Source organism: Acomys minous (assembly GCF_964271855.1).
Source record: "Acomys minous genome assembly, chromosome: 2".
Lineage (NCBI taxonomy): Eukaryota > Metazoa > Chordata > Mammalia > Rodentia > Muridae > Acomys > Acomys minous.
In genome coordinates this window covers 27,515,014-27,533,310 of record NC_140484.1, presented here as the reverse complement: position 1 = coordinate 27,533,310, position 18,297 = coordinate 27,515,014, and the positions used below count along the sequence as shown (strand labels likewise).

General features: G+C 48.8%; 1 protein-coding gene across 1 annotated transcript in view; it reads right to left on the bottom strand.

Annotated features, from left to right (window-relative positions):
* SGMS1 (sphingomyelin synthase 1) overlaps positions 1–14,876 on the bottom strand; it is a 263,266-nt gene extending 248,390 nt beyond the window's left edge. Inside the window, exon 1 of the mRNA XM_084772244.1 lies at positions 14,738–14,876. The gene's annotated coding sequence lies outside the window, so the exon portion shown is untranslated. The remainder of the gene's footprint in view (positions 1–14,737) is intronic.
* Positions 14,877–18,297: the final 3,421 nt, after the last annotated feature.

Here is an 18,297-nt window from a genome sequence, read left to right as displayed (position 1 = left end):
AAGCATTTCCTGTCAAGCCTCACCACCTGGGTTGGTACACCAGAGCCTACATGGTAGAAGAAAAACAACTCCCGCAAGCTGTCTTATGATGTCTGCATGTACACGTGCCCACACAAAATAAATACTGAACACACATGCACACATACCATTCGGCATGAAAATAGGCCTTTACTATAAAAACACTATCCGTAATGCTATCAGTAAACAGGAGTGTCTCAGAACACCCATGCGCCTTTAGAAAATAAAAACAAAACAAAACAAAAATAAAGATCAAGAAAATGTAGGCAACATAAACAAATACACTTGACTGACTGACATATTTTTACGATGGCAGATAGCCATTTGATTGTTATCAGGCCTATAAAAGTACAAAGTACCACACTTTTCTTTGCCCCACAAAATAGGAAGTTAATCTCAATTCCCGCTAAGTCCACAAAAAATTATCTACAACCACACAAAGGTAGACCATAGGCAAACCACTAGTCCTCCCTGGGGAGGAAGGAGAGGGATCAGCTGCTCTAGGGTCCTCCACCCAGCCTCTCTTACTACACAGATTTGGAGTAAAATACAAGTCAAAATCAAGATGCTTGCTGTTCAAACACACTATGTAGCCCAGAGCCTCAGCCCAGCCAGAACCCACTATCCTGCTCAGCAGAAAGCCCAGTGCCGCTGCCCCAACACCAGCTAGCAGACACACTGCAGGGCCTATCTGCAGCCCACACGGGTCCTGCTGGAGCTTCATCACCTGAGACTGGACTGAGGCAGCAATCGCTGTTGCCAGATTTCTCCTCTTGAGGTTCTGACAGGCAAGAGCTATCAAGGCAAAAGATAAGAAAACACCAGGCTGATTTCCAAGAATGCTGACTGGCCTGGCTCAAAGCTGCTGCCAAGTGCACTGCGGAGCAGTCCACAGAGTGGAAAGCTGTGTCCCACCTCTGGCAGTGCCAAGGCCATCAACTAACACCATTCAACGTGCCTGCTAGTCTCAGGCCTATAACCAAATTGGGTAAAGTGACTGACTACCAAGAAGATGCTCAGCAGTAAGCACTGGCTGCTCTTCCACAGGACCCAAGTTCAAATCCCAACCCCCACATGGGCAGCTCACAACTGTCTGTAACTCTGGTTCCAGAGATCTGGCACCCTCACACAGGCATGCTGGCAGAATACTCACACACATAAAATATCAGAAGAAAAAGAGGAGGAAGAGGAGGAGGAGGAGGCCTATCTTCTCTTAAGGTCTACTGAAAGACTGATTCAACCCAACATTTATATAGCTGTGTTTACAATGTTCATAGCACATTCAATCACGTTCATTTAAATGTGGTATACAGACGTTATGAAATACTCCTTAGCCTTGAAAGGGGGAGATCTGAATATATGCTATAATAGAATTAACTGTGAAAACATTTTGCTAAGTAAAACAAGTTGGACATAAAGGGGAATACTGGATAATCCATGAAATAGTCAAATTCAGAGACACAGAGAGTAAAATAGCTGCCACAGGCTATGGAGAAGGAAAAATGGGTACCCACTTACTGAGTGTAGACTTTCAGGTGATATAAAGATCTATAGATGGAAAATGATGGAAAATGGATGAATGCATGTAATTCCCAAATTAACTAAGTTTTATGCCTGTATATTTTACTTCAGTTTTTGAAACTACAAGATATTTCTATTCTTCAAAGGAAAAATATTGAAAATAATTTCAGTCACATCTTAGAATTGTATTTTGAGACTACATAAACATGTACTCTTTTATTATGCTTTGGTTTTGAGACAGGGTCTGGCAGCGTAGCCCAGGCTGCCCTCAAACTTGTCTTCCATCTCATATTTGGCCAATACAATCTTCAGTCTTAGTCTGGGAAGCAAAGAGCAGAAACGCTCTCTCCAAATGTTAGCAGTGACTGCACTAACGAAGGCCCCTGCATCAGCAGGCCACAGGGACTGTGACCAAGGCCCAGCACAGACCTAGGCACATGTATGGTGACATCCAAAGAGACTTTCCAGCGTTGGTAGGACATTCCCGACATATCCAGCCAACAACCAAACCAACTTTAAGCAGAAAGACTCTATGCATTTGCACACGATGTTCAGAATCGATGTGGCTGGTTAATGGGTATCTTAAGTTTGGTTGAATGCAGGAGAGCTCTAGCACTGTGCGGCATGCATGACCTCGACCATCCCAAAAAGCTTGCTCAGAAGCAACACCTGCATCCAGGAAACGCGGCCAAACTATGGATGCACATGAAAGCACCATTCCCAGAGTGCTACCCCTGAGAGGAGTCTTTGTCATCCTTCTTAGGGTGGATGCTGGAGTGAGCTGCAGGCTGTGAGAGCCGAGATGCAGATGGGGAGTCAGGAAGCAGTTCTGTTTTTCTTGAGATCTATTATCATGGGGCAATGTCATGGTTCGGAGGCAAGGCTGGAAGACACTGCTCCCCTCCTAACTGGCTATGAGAAGCAGCAAGTGCTTGCAAAAAAAAACATCAAGGGAAAACCAACAACAACAAGAAAATCACGTTGAGGACCACAATCTCACTTCTGTGTCTGAAATTATCCAGATACTTCTCCTCCAGCTGCCCACCAGTAGGGGTGAGGGGCTACTAAAATAAAACACTATCCTCCCCACCTAGAAGTTTCCAAGAGGGAGCAAAGTAGCTTAACAAAACTTCAGTGGCTTGGAAACAAATTAACACTCTCAGTGTAGGATATTGGCAGCGGTGGAGCTACCCAAAACAACAGCTCAAGATCAATCAGACAAAAGCTTTGCTCTCCTGCCACCCGCAGCTCAAATTCAACCTTCCCCCAGTGTCACACACCCCATCCATGGATCATATCTGCTATGAAGCTAAGATACTACTACCCTATAACACCAAACTCTAGCAGGATCTGAGCCCTAAAAACTGTGAAAATGCAGATAAAGTTTCAGGGTTTTAACACCGTGTGTTCCAGTGCAGCAGGGCATAGCTTTGCCTATGTTGATCCTCTGGGCACTCCATTGTCCATACTGCCTAGCATGTTCTCTCGGTGGACACCCAATATTTATAGGGGAAAAAAGAGGGATATGTGTGCACCAAAATGCGGCCAGCGTCATTCATGACAGGTGCCAAGGGTGCAACTACAAAGCTTACTATATTCTGTAAATGAAGATGGAAAATGAAGGGGTCAAGGAAAGGAGAAAAAAAAAAGTGAAGTGAGCTAAGTAGTCAGTCACTAAGGACCTGCCCTTGGACCTTAACCCAAGCTCTCTGGCTCCAGGGTCAATATTTACAAGGGCTTGGGTGTCAGTCCAGCGCTAAGACAGAGACACCCTGCACTCAGAGCCTGGCGTGGGCTAGAAGAACAGAGAGCAACAGGAGAGCACTCATCTATAATACAAGTAACACTTCAGCTGCTTCCAAGTCGCCAGAACGGACATCTAGCCATGTAAACAGACACCCCAGAAACAGGGACACAGACCCTGAAAACACTGACCAGGGAACTAACTATTCTTGCTGCTCAGCCATGAGCAGTCCCGGGAGGTCAGCATGGCCGAGTCGGTGGGGCCTGACTCCCCGTAGACTGAAGCTAAGTGAAGCGCTTGCTTCATCACCGGCTGATGCTTACAGCCAGCCAGCCAACGTGGTGTCAACACCCTGTCACAACAACTGGCCTTCAGACACTTTCATGGTGAAGTCAGTGGGTGCTCTACTATGCCCCTAGAAGCACACACTTAGATACACACCCAAAAAGGGCACAGCTCATTGTGCCTTCCAGGAGTTAGTTCAGGCGCAGACATGGGTACTGCCAAGACCATCTAATAAATGGTGACTACACTTTTACAGCTTGCAAAAGTCCTGAATGTACTGATGGTCTGGTTTCTGCTCTTAACAATCGATGGCGAATCAGTCAGGTTGACGGCCCCATGGAAACGTGGGTTACTGCCCATCCCCCAGCTGGTAACTTTGTAGGGCCTTCCAAGGCAGCCCAGGTGTCTCTATGCACTAAAGCAAATGTCACATTTCAGACCTTGTGAATCGCTGGCAAAGCTGTTCTCAGGCTGCTGCTCCCTGCATAAGGAGTCACCTCTTGACCTCTTTGCTTCTTCAGCTATTACCGATTGTCACTGACCTAGAAAACTCCACGTGGCCTAGGCTTTGTTTTGTCCGCACCTATACGATTCGCAGTAGTTAAAACTGAAGTTTTACCGGGTTGGCTTGCTCTGCACGCACTGGAGACTGCAAGGGGAAAAAGGGAACTGACAATAGAGACAAGCGACGGTAAAATAACGGGGAAGGAGTAGAATGCAGAAAGTAGGGTGCAGAGAAACAGGAGGGCCATCCTGTCCAAAAGCATCCTACCTCTCCCTCAGTGTCTCTGGACACCTCCCCTGAGAGCACATCTTCCTCTAACACGGAATCTTGGCATCATTCTGTTGCTACTTCCCCCAGTCACCTTGACAACAATGGGATGCCACGCTATAACCTATGGTCACCGCTCAGGGTCTTCACACAACTCCTGTACCATAGTAGCTAATACTCCATTTGACATGAGGATAGCCCCCAAAGGGTACAAGCCCAAGCCCACTGCCCTGCTTGTCACTCCCTGGCAGCTTTCAGAACCAGAAGCTTGTGTCCTTGCTGTCTGAGTTCCTGTTACCCAAGAGATCGCTTGTGGTCTCATTTCCCTCACACACGGCAAAGTGCGACCCAGCAGCCAAGAACATCTGCCATCTCTACCCTCGCCTGCCCTCCTTTGTCTCAGGTGACCGGGGGACAGCCTGGCTTTGGCTGACAGCCAAAGGTGTTCCGTGCAGAGGCCTTTTGTAACTCCCTTACAAAAATGTAAGCCTGCACCAGCTGAAAAAAATCAACCTCTAACCGCTGTTTTTAATCAAGTGGCTTGGGCACGAACAAAGCAAAACAGGGCCACTGCAAACGGTACTCCAATAAACAGTTTCACTATCAAAGGGATAGTAAACATTCTGCCAATGTAAATGCACGGGCCGCACTGCTCCGGCTTGCCCCAATCACGGGAGAGAGCTTTGATAGCTGGGGACTAGACAGGCAGCTGTTCCAAAATTTCCCTTCCAAACACATGAGCAGAGGCCCAAGGTTCCCCAGTCACTTGGCCAGCACACAGGCTCAGTCTGCCCTCATTTGTGAGGACACTTCAGGAGGAAGAGGCCGGCAGGGAGATGAAAGAGAGAAAGCACAGCCACCAAAAGCAGAACTCAGGGCTAACACCAAGACTGAGAGAAAGGCGAGTCAGTAATCTCTCCCAGGTTTAGTCTTAGGAACTGCTCTGGCTGAATCCTTAAAGACAAAGGTGTGAACTGTCAGTGTATCTGTGATTCTCCCACGTGATTTAGGAGCACCGTCCCTGCCACCAGTTCATCCTGTCCCACCTTACCCTAACCCCCATGAGGACCGCTTATGCTCCGCCCACAGCAAGCTGCCGTCCTATGTCATCAGCTCCCTCCTGCACACTTGTGCCAATTCAGAGAAGCTGCAGCAAGAGAGCGCTGTCCCAGGGCGGGGCCTGGTGCACAGCTGTGACCTGGCCTCACTATGTGGTTAGTGACACTACCTGAGGACATGGCTCGCTCGTAAAACCTTTCCCATAATAGAAGCTGTTTTGGGTTTAGCTTTTCCAGTTTTCACTGTCCCCCTGCTCACTGGCAAATGCAGTGCCCATTGCAAAGCAGCAAATCCGTCATGAGAGCTGCAGCTGTCTGTGTTTTCTGGGGGAGCCCTTAGTACCAGTGTGCTCACACAGCAGCCCTCTTAGCTGCTCTCTCTGAGAGGCACCTAGCTCTTTCTTGCTACAAACACTTAGCCATCACAGTTAAATGTCAACAAGACTGCCTTCTGCCTCCCCACAGCCAGGCTGGGCACCTCTGGTTATGTGTTTCATTTTCCCCACGGGTGTAAAAGGTGGACAGAAAGGACCCCTAATCTGGGCATGTGAGGGGGGGGCCTGGAAAACAAATGATGCCATCTTCCTGGGACAGGCTGCTGGTGGCACTTCCTGCTCTGAGGACTCTAACGCTGTCAAGTATTCTTGACACCCCAGTTCACCACTGCTCTTGGCCACCTCACAAATACTGCCGAGCAGGGCACCACAGTGCTGTGGCTCAGAGGCTGCTCTGCCATCCCAAACGGCCAGGCCTCCATGAGGACACTTTCTAGTGAGGTAGAAGCACTTGGTCCCTGGCTGCTGCACCATGGTTTGGGTAGGGGTTCCCACAGCATGTCCCCAGATTGGTGGCGGCAGCACCAGGGAACATACAAACACATAACTGGCTGCCACCTGTCCCCAAGTTAGCTGCTTCAGAAACTCTGGGTTGAGGCCAACAAGAGTTACAATTAGGTGTGATAGTGAAGCTGACACAAGCTGAAACTTGAGGCCCACTAGCTCAGGCAGAGGAGCACCTAAGGTCATAAGGTCATGGGAACAATAGCTTTGAGCAACCTGCATATCACAACCTGACATCCTATGAGGGCTCCTCACCAACAGCACCCACTCATGTTGTTGTTGTTGTTGTTATTGTTTTTGCCAACTAACAAGAGCCCCAAACATGAACTTCTTTGGGGTATCCCTCCTCCTATTTTCTCAGGGAAAGTACCTGTGTCCCACCTTCCTGTCTCCAAAAGAGAATAGAAATACCCACAGCGTACAGTCAAGGCAGACACATGTTGGTTGGTGATTAGCCTCAATGAATCCGTATGTTTATGTAGTTCTAATCAGAGCTAGGAAAATAACAAAGTGAGACTTGCTTCCTGTATGCTCGCCTTCTTATTTTTCCCTACCCAATCCATTCCAGAGCTCTGAGGAAAGACATTCAGAACACCAGACACTACACCGGGTTCAGCGATGTCTCAGGCATTTATCTGTTCAGTCTACAACCTGACCATGCCTTGTATAGCCAACAACATCCAGAAAGCCCGCACTGCTGGACTGCCTGACTACACAGCCTCGCACCAGAGCCTTCTGGACAAAAGCCAACCAACTCTGGGACATGAAGCCTCATATAATATCAAAAGAAATAGAGACAGACTGTGGGAATATCAACACATGGGGAAAGGACAGCAGCTAATATTCATATGGTTCTGAATTGGTACTAACGTTTGAATCTCTGCTGTTCCCCCAAGTGCCCATGTAGGAAGGTTTGGTCCCAGCTATGATGCTACTGGAAAGTGGAGAGAGATCATTAAGAGATGTGGCTCAGTAGAAGGAAGTTAGGTCATGGGAGGCATGCCCTGCGAGCAGCTCTGGGGACCCTAGCCCTTCCGTCCCTTCCTCTCCTCCTTCCTGGCTGCTGTGAGGTGAGCAGCTTGCAATATTATGAGTTCCCACTGTGGACAGACAGAAATCACCAGGAAAGCTTGGTGGCTATCAGGGCTAGCCACTCCCCTCATGATCAGTACCAGGGACAAAGAAGCCTACAGCTCAAGCCTCTTGACGATGGCCAAAGGAACAGAAGCTGAGCTACATCTCTGACCTTGGAAGGAGAGGGCACATCCTGAACTTCCCAGAAGGTCATGAACTGATAGCTATCTAAACCTCCAGGGGTCCAAGGGTCCAGGGGTCCTAAACTTTATAAGATTACCTCGATCTAGGCCAGCTTCTTTCTGATAAAGAGCAAGGACAGGCAGGTGTGGTGGCGCACACCCTCAGGGAGGCAGAGGCAGGCAGATCTCTGTGAGTTCGAGAGTCCAGGACAGCACAGACTACACAGAGAAACCCTGTCTCAAAAAATAAAAAACGACAACAACAACAAAAAGAAAAACCAAGGACATACTACTGCAGCCTCCCAATCATACTCAGTACACCTGGCCAGGAGAGCAGCCCTAAGGCATCCTGAGTGTTCCAGAAGCTTCAGTCAGAGTGAGAAGCACGCCTAGCATGTAAACCAGTGCAAGGGCCTCTAGTTCACTAGGCACTCTCACCTTGCGAATAAGTCTGTTTTACTCTGCCTACTTCCTATATTATATAATAAACAGTCATTTAAAAAAATTAGTAATAAGCTCTGCCTACCTTCTAGGTTATACTCTGTGTGTCTCATCTTAATTCTTCAGAGATCACAAAGACCAGGGAACTGAGGGGAAGTGACAGCAGCATCCCATGACACCCCCATGATGCAAACCTCACCTCAAGCCATATGACCATGAATTGTCTGTGAGACTGAGGCAGGAGGATCTTCAGTTTGAGGCCAACCTAGGGATTATCAAAAGGTCCTACCTCAGGAGGAAAGAAAGAAAAAGATAGAGCTATCCCAGTGTCGGGCATTTTGTCACAGTGACACACTTGTAGAACACACTCAGTGCCTTACAAACGTGAGCTTACATCTTTCTCACAACTGCTCATCAACCCTGGACGGAAGCTGCTGTTCTGACACTCACCAAAGAACTCGGGGGCCGAGGCGCAGATGGGCCACGTCACCCGGCAACGGTGTTCAGCTTTTACGTGGAAAGGCGGAAAGCCAAACCCAAACACTCTAACCCCATGGTCAACATTCTCAGCCACCATTCTAGAACTCAGAGGGCTACTAGCCATCTGGACAGCCACCAGCCACCTAGCACTACTTACCAGGACACTGATTTTAACACACCCGAATCCAGACGCAGGAGATGGCAATGGCTTGCCAAGGCAACCGCACTTGCCACTGAAGCTCAGTCTGAGCCCATTTCCCGGGAAGCACATGGTGGACACAGAGAACTGACTGCCGCATGTTGTCTTCCAACCTCCACATACGCACTGAGACACACGCGCGAGTGCAAACTAACCCCCCTCTCAATAAATAAATATTTTTTAAACGTCTTTCTTTTAATTCAGATACAGCATCCATTACTGTGGGGATCAACACTAGGTCCTCAATGGTCCCCCAATAAAAACACTAATTATACTGGCTCGCCTCTTCCCCTTCTCGCTTCCTTATGCCACCCAAGTCAAATGAAAGCTCAAAAGTGATTTCTTTCTTCCCAGCACTCCCCCAGCACAACAGCACTTAACCCTAATTTTATACCATCTGTCACAGATTTCTCTAATTGCTTCTAGTATATTAGTTGTATATTCCTCTCCATTCAACTGTAAAATTCCTTGGAAGTAGCCACACTTTCCGGGAAAGTAGGCAGAGGCCCAGGCTCCCACATGTAGACCTGGAGTGCTCCAGACAGAACTGGTCATCTCTAGCACTTTGCTTTCCTGACACCACTTTGTCATCAATCTTTAGAAGCAAGTGAACGTCTGAAGTTTACTATGTAAAGCCAGTGTAGGGTGGGCTATGACGTCAGCACTGCCTGAGCAAGAGCTCTGTTTCCAGCTCTGCACTCCAGGCTTCCCCAGCTCCACAGAGCATGCGCCTTTACCCAAGCTTCAGGAAGGAGGAGCTTGAGGCAGGGAAAGGGGGACGAAGAACAAAACGATCAATACCACCCAAGCCTGGCAAATGAGGAGACTGCCAAAGCCCTGGCCTCACTCTGTCTATGCCCAATCAGGTGGGAACGAGGTTCCCTTCACGGCTTACCATGTAATGACTGCCACAAGCATGTGTGCAGAAGGCTTGGTCCTCAGATGGAGGAGCTATTTTAAAAAGCTTTTTAAAAACTTTGGGTGGTAGGCCACAACTGAGAGAAGTGGGCCACCAGGCAGTCCTTGGGGTATCTTGTCCCTGAATCCTTCCTGGCAGCTCTCTGTTTCCTGCATGTGGTGATGGGATCTCCTCCATATGCTCATCAACCCTGGACGGAAGCTGCTGTTCTGACGCTCACCAAAGAACTCAGGGCCTGAGGCACAGGCAGATGGGCCACGTCACCTGGCAACGGTGTTCAGCCGTTACATGGAAAGGCGGGAAGTCTTTTCTCTATAAGGCCAAGCAACCACAGACTGAATGCGTAGAGACCATGCGTGCAATTATGTCCCTGCTCTTAAGCTGTTTCTTTGCAGTGTTTGGTCACAACAGAAAAGCAACTATTAGGAAGTACAGCATCCAAACTCAAACTCTGCCCAATAAGCTGGGGGTGTAGCCCAGTAGTATAGCATGTATAAGGCCCCGAATTCAAGTTCCAGAGCCAATAAGGAAGGAGTATTACCATAACCGAGAAAACTGTGAACTTTATTTAAAAGTCCTTTCTTTAAAGATGGGATGACAATGACCATGATAGAAATTAAAGTATCAAAATGGAAACAGTGTCATTTCTCTCCATGAGACAGGAACCCAAGGAGCGCCGATCACGTTCCCTGGCCTTTTCTGGGAACTTCAGAAGCATTCCAAAACTCATACGGAAGAGTAAAGATCCAAATATAATCAAGCCAATGTCTCAGAACAAGAGGGTCCCGGGCCACCGCATCAAACATGATGCAAAGCTCTAATGAAGAAATGAGGGTTTAGCACAGAAATGGAAGATTGGAGCAGAACTAAGAACAAATACCAGCCCCTGCAAGGCATCTCAGAATTAGTAGGGACAGGGCTTGGGGTGGTGACTACATTTTCCTACATCACGCTGATGCTTGCCCTACATGAATATCACACTACTGAATTACACAGACAGGACTGCCTGGAAGGTCTATGTTCTACGTCTTGTGTCCCAGTTCAAAAGAAGATATTTTAAGTACTGTATCATATTTTTAATTCAATATGATTAGTGCAAGGAATCAGACACAAACCCACAAAAATACCATATAGTATGGACCATTTATCTAAAAGTCTAGAGATGTGAGCTATAGTGATTACACAAGTCTGGGTCTAACAGGAAGGGTCTAACTACTAAACAGGCCCAAGGAAAATTTGGAGGTAAGAGAAATGTTCAGTATCTTCACCATGACAGTTTCAAGCAAGCTACTTTGTCAAAAGAAAAGTACATATTTTAAGTTGATTTCTTTACATAAATTACAACTCTTGATAAATTGGCAGTCTCCTGTATATGTGGAAACATGATATGCAATCAAAACAGCCTCACCAAAACTATGAAAGAATGCACTGTTTAATCAATGGTTTAGGAAAACTGTCTAAAAAATAAAGGTGGGGAAAGAAACATAAATGTGGGGGGGGGGGTAGAAAAAGAGTAAGAGGACAGGAACGTTAGATAAAATGGACATCTGGCCCAAGAAACAGTATAACAACTAAATAACATAAGGAATGCCTCCAATTCTCTAAGAGTCCCATAAATCCACATTAAGATAATGAGCTTATTAGCTAGCCACAAAACACTGGTAAATTACAGAGCTGGTTAGTGTCCAACACTAACAAGGATGTAGGATATCATCCCTGAAACTAGCTTGGAAGTACACACAGCTCAGCAGCTCTGGGAGTCATTTAGAATATGCTGGTACTTTCTCAGCCATCCTAAGCAGGGTCCTGGGTGTAGGCTCCTACAGTATCAGTTCTCCAGCCTTCCCTTGTATCAGAATCTCCGGACCAAGCACATTAAAAACACAGATTAGTGACTTCTGACCCCAGGCTTTCAGATTCAGGAGGCTAGAATCTGCATTGCTAGTAGGAAGCATGCTTCCAAAACTACTACCCGAGGAGCCTTTCACGGAGATCAGCAAGAGACTGCAGTCAGCATTTCATTCAGTTTTGCCTGTGTTAACAGGAAGGAAATAAGTTATACACCTATCACTAGTATTTGCACAGACATGCATATGTACATATAAGAATATGTGTACATATATGACTGAGAACACACACACATACACACACGATAATACATACATCAGACCAGCCATACAGAGTAAAAGACACCTTGGTGTACAGGGCAAGTCTATACTCACACAAAACTACCTAATATAACATTGATAGAAATTCTGTCAACTCTCATGAAACATTGGAATGTTTCCAAGATAAATGTTTTCGGGGAGGTTGAAGTGCTTTCCTTTTTTCTTTTCTTTTTTTTTTTTCCCCCAGCACTCCAGATGGAACCCAGAACCCTGTACATGCTCAGAAAGCACTCTACCATTGGCCCACTGCCTCAGGATCATTTATGCAAATTGAAGACAACACATCAAGTAACACATCTTTACCAGAAATCTCTGCAAGCCCTCCCCACCCTCCAAAATCTCATCCAATGTGTGAGAGAAGACTCTTGTGCAGCGGAGGGAAGGGGGCGGAATGGAGACTACAACAGCAGGCAAGGGGCTTTGTACAGTGGGAGGACCCGGTGCCAAGAACTGGCCACGTCTAAGCGGGGGGAAAAAATCACCTAAGTTCTAAGTTCTCAGTCTCCTGCATAGACCTAAAATAGCTGTTTCTTCTAGCTGGCCACTGGGTGCAGAAGGAATTCTTTCTCAAATACAAGCATGGGGTAATTCAAACCTCCAGAACGCAACATTCCACTGAGGTCTAGTTTTCCCTTTGACACATTAAAAACAAAAAACAAAAAAAAAACAAAAAAAAAACTGGGATTCTTCTTGGCTTTTGGCAAAGGGGCATGTGTCTACATGTATCTATCTCCTGTGTGTGTGTGTGTGTGTGTGTGTGTGTGTGTGTGTGTGTGTTGGGGTCTTAAAATAAAACTGTTGTTTATGGTCAAGAGGCAACTGCATCCAAGGAAAACACAAAAGGTCTTTAAGTACCCAACATACATAACATGCATAGTCATTGGTTGTGCATTGTTTAACATTGTTGACCAGAAGGAGTCCCATTTACAGATGTAAACCCATGAGGAGGGATGTGGTAAATACTAGTGTTCTTCTGTTATGAAAAATAAATACTAGTGTTCTTCTGTTATGAAAATATGAACACGCATTTACTGAACTGCATACATGTCAGGCATTATGCAAGCCCCTAGAGCTCACCAATGAGTAATATACTTTAAACAGGTATGCCTTTAATAACTTAATATCTTGAATTCGCAGATTTTTCTAAGCTTTCTGGTATTTAAAGTAGTTCAATGTCAGTAACAAGTGGCAGAAAAAAATATCTATTTTACTAACAATACAAATATCTGGTCTCTGAAGCAGAAACAGAAGTGGGGAGCTCTCATTCTGTAAAATAACTACCTAAACTGCACAGTGGTGGTGACCACCTCCTGCTACTCAGCAAGCCTGTGATTCAGACTTTAAAATGCACTCTGTAGTGTAAGAGGAGCATTAAGGAAACCCAAAGGACCAGGACACCCGGAAGGAAACAGGAAGGGAGACAAGGAAAGAGATTTGGTGCACATAACAAGGCTCCTCCTGGAGGTTTCCCCAAAGCTAGGCACAGCCAGCAGCCAGCACAGGCTCTGCATCTCACTTGCCTCCTTGCTTGGCCAAGGCAAGGCTTCAAAGCTGGAAACCTGCCACCTGCTGAATCACCAAACAACGCTGGGCTTTCCTTAAAAAAAAAAAAAAACTGACCACATCGGCACCCAACCCTAGATGGCTTCTTCCTTGAACACCTAACATTCTGACCAATGAAAACGTCTGGACCTCCTCTCCCCTGCCTCACAGACCCAAACTGCCTCCCAAACCCAAGGCAACTTCCAACAGGATCGATCCAACCTCATCAATCGCACTTCTTTCAGTTCCCTCGGCCCCTACCCCTGCTGATGTTCAGCCCCCGTGCCAGAAGGAGTGGGAAGTTGACACCACACCAAGACAGGCATTCGCCACTTCCACAACCAGGTAGCCAACTAGAAACAACCCCAATCTAAGGACAGTAAATTTCAGGAGAGCTATGACAGAAGGCGGGCCTCAGAACACAGAAAATAAACTTCCCGTCAGAAACCAGCCTTCTGTCTTTTTTTTATAAGTGTGTAACGTGGAACTCTGTCCTGTCTGAAGGTGAAATGAAACATCCGAGAAACACCTGCCCAGATTCTCTCAGCTCCCCGGGTCCACAGCATCCTTCATCTCGACTGTTAACTCGCAACAGTCAAAAGGGATCACGCGTTAACCAGAATCCGTTAGCTGGACCAGGGCACCCAGACCCCTGAGGAAGAAACCCTGAGTGTGGGTTAAGACCCAGAGAGAGGCAGCCCCTGCTGCCGCTGATGTGCCCTGGACAAGTCGCCTAAGATCGCGCAGACCCCTCATTCTCTGGGCAAACTGCGTCCACAGCTCCGCGTATGCCCCTACAGGCCTTTAACACCCCCACGCGGCTGGGACGCGCGGGGGTCTCAGAGCAGCCGTGAGCCAGGGGCTGTTACGCTGCCTCGGGAGGAGGGGTTCGCTCCTCCCAAAAGGGGGTCCCACCTGTTATGCGGTTGAGGGTCATCCAGGGGCCGTGCTGAAGGGAATCCCAAAGCCGCGGGAGCCTGGCCCGCTGCGATCAGGCCAGGAGGTACCAACTGTCACTCTGACGCCCGCAGGGGTAGGGCTGCGATTTAGGGGTCCACCCCTAAGCACTACGGGACCTCTGGCTGGCCAACGCCTGAAAGGTCCTCAGTTCCGGGCTCTCCGGCCCCGCCACCGTCCGCTCGCCCCAATGTGACACCAAGCAGCCTTCCAGCACGCACGCAACACCTCGGAAAGGTGCCCACTGACGCCTCCGCCTTCCTCCCCGCCCAAGTTGGCGGGGGAGCCCCGCCGGCGGCCCGCCCCCTCGGAGCCGCGATCGCGGCCGCCAGAGCGCTCCCCCGCGCCCACCCCCACGAGCGTCCGCGGGGGGACCGCCCGCCAGGTACGCGCGACACCGCGCGATAAGCGCTCACGCCCCCTCGCCCTGGCTGCCCGCCCGCCGTCAACCGAGGTCAGGCCGGGCCCGCGAGACTCGGGTCAGAACTAGCCGCTCGCGACCCGGAGGCCGGCCCTCCGCCCCCGCCCCGCAACTCACTTGCACGGGAGTCGTGGCAGCCGCCGGAATTCTTTCCACGCGCGGAGCCCCCCGCCGCGGAACGAAATCCGGGGCAGGGCAGCGTGGAGGCTCTGCACCGGATCCCGCTCTCCCGCCCGCGTGCCAGGCTCCCGGGACGAGCAGCCGGCCCCGACCACCTCTCCTAGCTCGGGTCCAGCCGGCAGCCCGCCGCCACTACCCCGGCCGCTGCCGAGCTGGCTAGAAGGCTTCTGACTTGGAGCTTCGGGCTGCCGAGCATGCCCAGTCCGCGGCGGAGCCGGGTCGGCTTCCCGCGCGACGCCGGTCCGTTCCTCCGGGTGTTCCCGGCGGCCGGGGGGGCGGGGACGGTGGACGCTCGGCCGAGGACCCAGCTGTGTCCCGCCGGACAGCACGCCTTGGGGTGTGCTGGGGTTGGGGGAGCGGGGCGGGTGGGGGGGGTTCTTTTTCGTTTCAAGCAATGGGAATTGGAAATGCTGGCCCTTCGTTCTACAGCGAGAAGGGCCCAGATGGTGGATTTCATCCTCCGGGATCAGAAGCCCAATTAAGGGCCAGCGGCGAGAATGCTGGGGACGCAAACTTAGCCTTCGAGAAACTACCATCGGGGACCGTTGTTTGCGAACTACACTGCTATTTTCTTCCCTACCAAGCCCAAGAGCTGCGACACTTGTGACTACTTCGTGATTGATCATTTAAAATGGATGGGCCTCAAACTCTTCGGAACATTTTCCAAAGCTCTAATCCTTACACTCACATCTTCCCCCCGAAAACCAGGGCTCTGCCGGCTGTCTGCCGGGCAGCACAGAGGCACCGGAGTTCTCGGGAAGGGACTTGGCCGCCAGGTCCAGCCCGGCCCCACCTCCTGCCGCTGCTTGAAGCTGCGGCGAAAACCTGGAGAGCGCCGCACCGGGGCCGGAGCACTGCGCATGCCCAATGGCCCCGCCGGGTGCGGGTCGCCAGCAGATTTGCTCCTGCTCCCGCCGTGGAACCCTGCACCGGGACGGAGACCGCGCGGCAAGGACAGCAGCCTTCTGTGGCACCCGGCCTTCTGGGCCGGATTGCTTGCACCGCAGTGACATGGGTCGCCATGTACGCGCTACCAGCAGGGTCTGGTCTCGGGGAGGAGGGGGAACTAGGAACGGCCGTGACACGTGACTGTCCGCCGCCGCGCTCGGGGGCAGCCATCTTCAGCCCTGCTGGGCCGCTGGCGAGGAACAGTCCGTGATCCGGCGACACTCAACCCAGCCGCCTCCCTACCAGACCCGGGTCCCCGCCCTCACCTGCCTCCGCCGTGCTGCGGCGCGGGGTTCCGCTGCGCCCGCCCTCTGCTGCTGGGAGGACGGGCTGTCTCCGGAGCCAGAGCCTAAAGGCTGAGAATTGGAGAACCGCTCTCCTAGAGCTGATGGATTCAGCTTTTCCCCAGGGGCGGAAGTTGGGCAGAGGAGTTCCCGTTCCTAAGGCGCCCGCAGCGTTCCTCCTGCTGCTTCCCTGTTCGGATCCATTCCTAGCTGCGGAGGATGGAAGTGGCGGAAGATGTTGAGACAGCCGTCGCCCAACTCCACGCATTTCCCCTGCTAGTGGTCTGCTTGGATGGTGGTGGAGTTAGTCACTTGGGGGGTCCCTGCAATTTCTAGGCCCTCCAATCTCATCACCCAAGAACGGCACATTTACGACCACACCTAGACCTATCGGAATCAGAAACGCTACTGGTGGGGTCCTTCCTGAAATCTGATTAACAAGCTCTCAAGGTGAATCTAATGGCCGTTTTTCCTAAACTCTAGAGACCTGTTTTCTTGTAAGCCTCTGAAAACAGCGTGCTCTGCCCCCCAAAACGATGAAATATTCCAAGTGCGGTCCACACAGGTGCTTACGGAGTGTCCCCTCCTGCATCTCAGAGAGATGAGGAAAGGGTGCACTTGACCCATACTGCTTTAAATGACAGCTGACACTCAGCTCAGTTTTTACTAGGGAGCACCTGAGATCACGGCAGCCCTACTGGGTGGAGGCTTGCTGTCTAGTGCCCTAAATGCTGGACAGCCTCCGGCAGTTTGCAATGCTACTTTGCATTTGCTGTAACCAAAGTCAAAGCAAACACTACTGTGTGATAGGTCAAGGAATCTAGACTTTAAAATACACACACACACACACACACACACACACACACACTTGTAAAGATGATTTAAAGTCTACAGAGTAGTAGCAGTTACTAGGGTGTGGCAGTCAATACAGGGTGTTTGTATATTTTCACTATTCTTTGAAATGTTCATAGAAAAATAATAAACAGTTTTCTACGTGTAATTTTAGGATGATCCATAATACGAAAAAAGGGCAGGTTATAAAGGGGCTTTATACTTCAAAGTTTACTCTAATTTTTAAAAACAGTTCTTAGAAAAAGTACACATAAATGCACTATACACATCATGGCTTCAATTGAAGAAAAGGGATCTAAAGAGAAACCACAGCATTTAAAGTAAATATTGAATGGTGCAGTCATAAGAGACACATCAGAATTGCCATCCTTTTAAATTAAATGTAGTTGTGGTCTTTAAGTCACTCTTTGTAATATATATATATATACACATATATATCATTAATATATTTATTATATATATTTAATAAAGATGAAATGTTCCTTTCCTAGTACACTGAACAATGAAGAACCTTAGCAGGAGGCTGGAAAGGTAGCTGAGCAGTTAAGAGTACTTGTTCTTGGGCAAGAGAGATGGCTCAGTGGTTAAGAGCACTGACTGCTCTTCCAGGGATCATGAGTTCAATTCCCAGCAACCACACAGTGGCTCACAACCATCTATAATGAGATCTGGTGCCCTCTTCTGGCCTGCAGGTGTACATGCAGGCAGTACATAATAAAAAAATTTTTTAAGTACTTGTTCTTGAAGAGGGACCCTAGTTCAGTTCCCAGCACCCACATTGCCACTGACAAGCATCTGAACCACCAAGCAATATGCTGCCCTCTTCTGGCTGCAGAGAGGACCAAACATGCACAAGGGATACATGCATGCAAGCAGGTAGGCAAAGAATCTTATATATAAACGATGAATCTCTTTAAGAAATTAAAGAATCCTAACACCACTTCTTGCCAAAATCATGATAAGAAACATATTCATCAAAACATTTTAGGTTTCTCAAGTACATGGACGAACATAAACAGTGTCGGAAAAGCGAAGAAATACAAATGAATTACCACCAAGCCAGAGTCTATCATGCTAAAATAATACCAAGAACGAACACTGAGGCATACACTTCACTCGCCAAAGTGACAACTTTGAAGTTGGTCATTTCGTAAGATTAATATTCTAAGTTTTTTTTTAAAAAGCAGATTTATCTCATTGACCTCTAAGTAGCAGTCACCACTTACTAGACAGTGGTCAAAGTTCACACCAAACTCAAGGGGAACTCCAGAGTGTAGCCATAGAAATATGTCTTTGTAGGAGCCACACAGCCCCTGAGCAACAGGTGTGAGGCTTCACAGCCTCCTCAGCCCTTTAAATACATCTGGCTAAGCTACAAAGCCATGTTGTGGGTGGGGAGCCAGCTGCCTATGG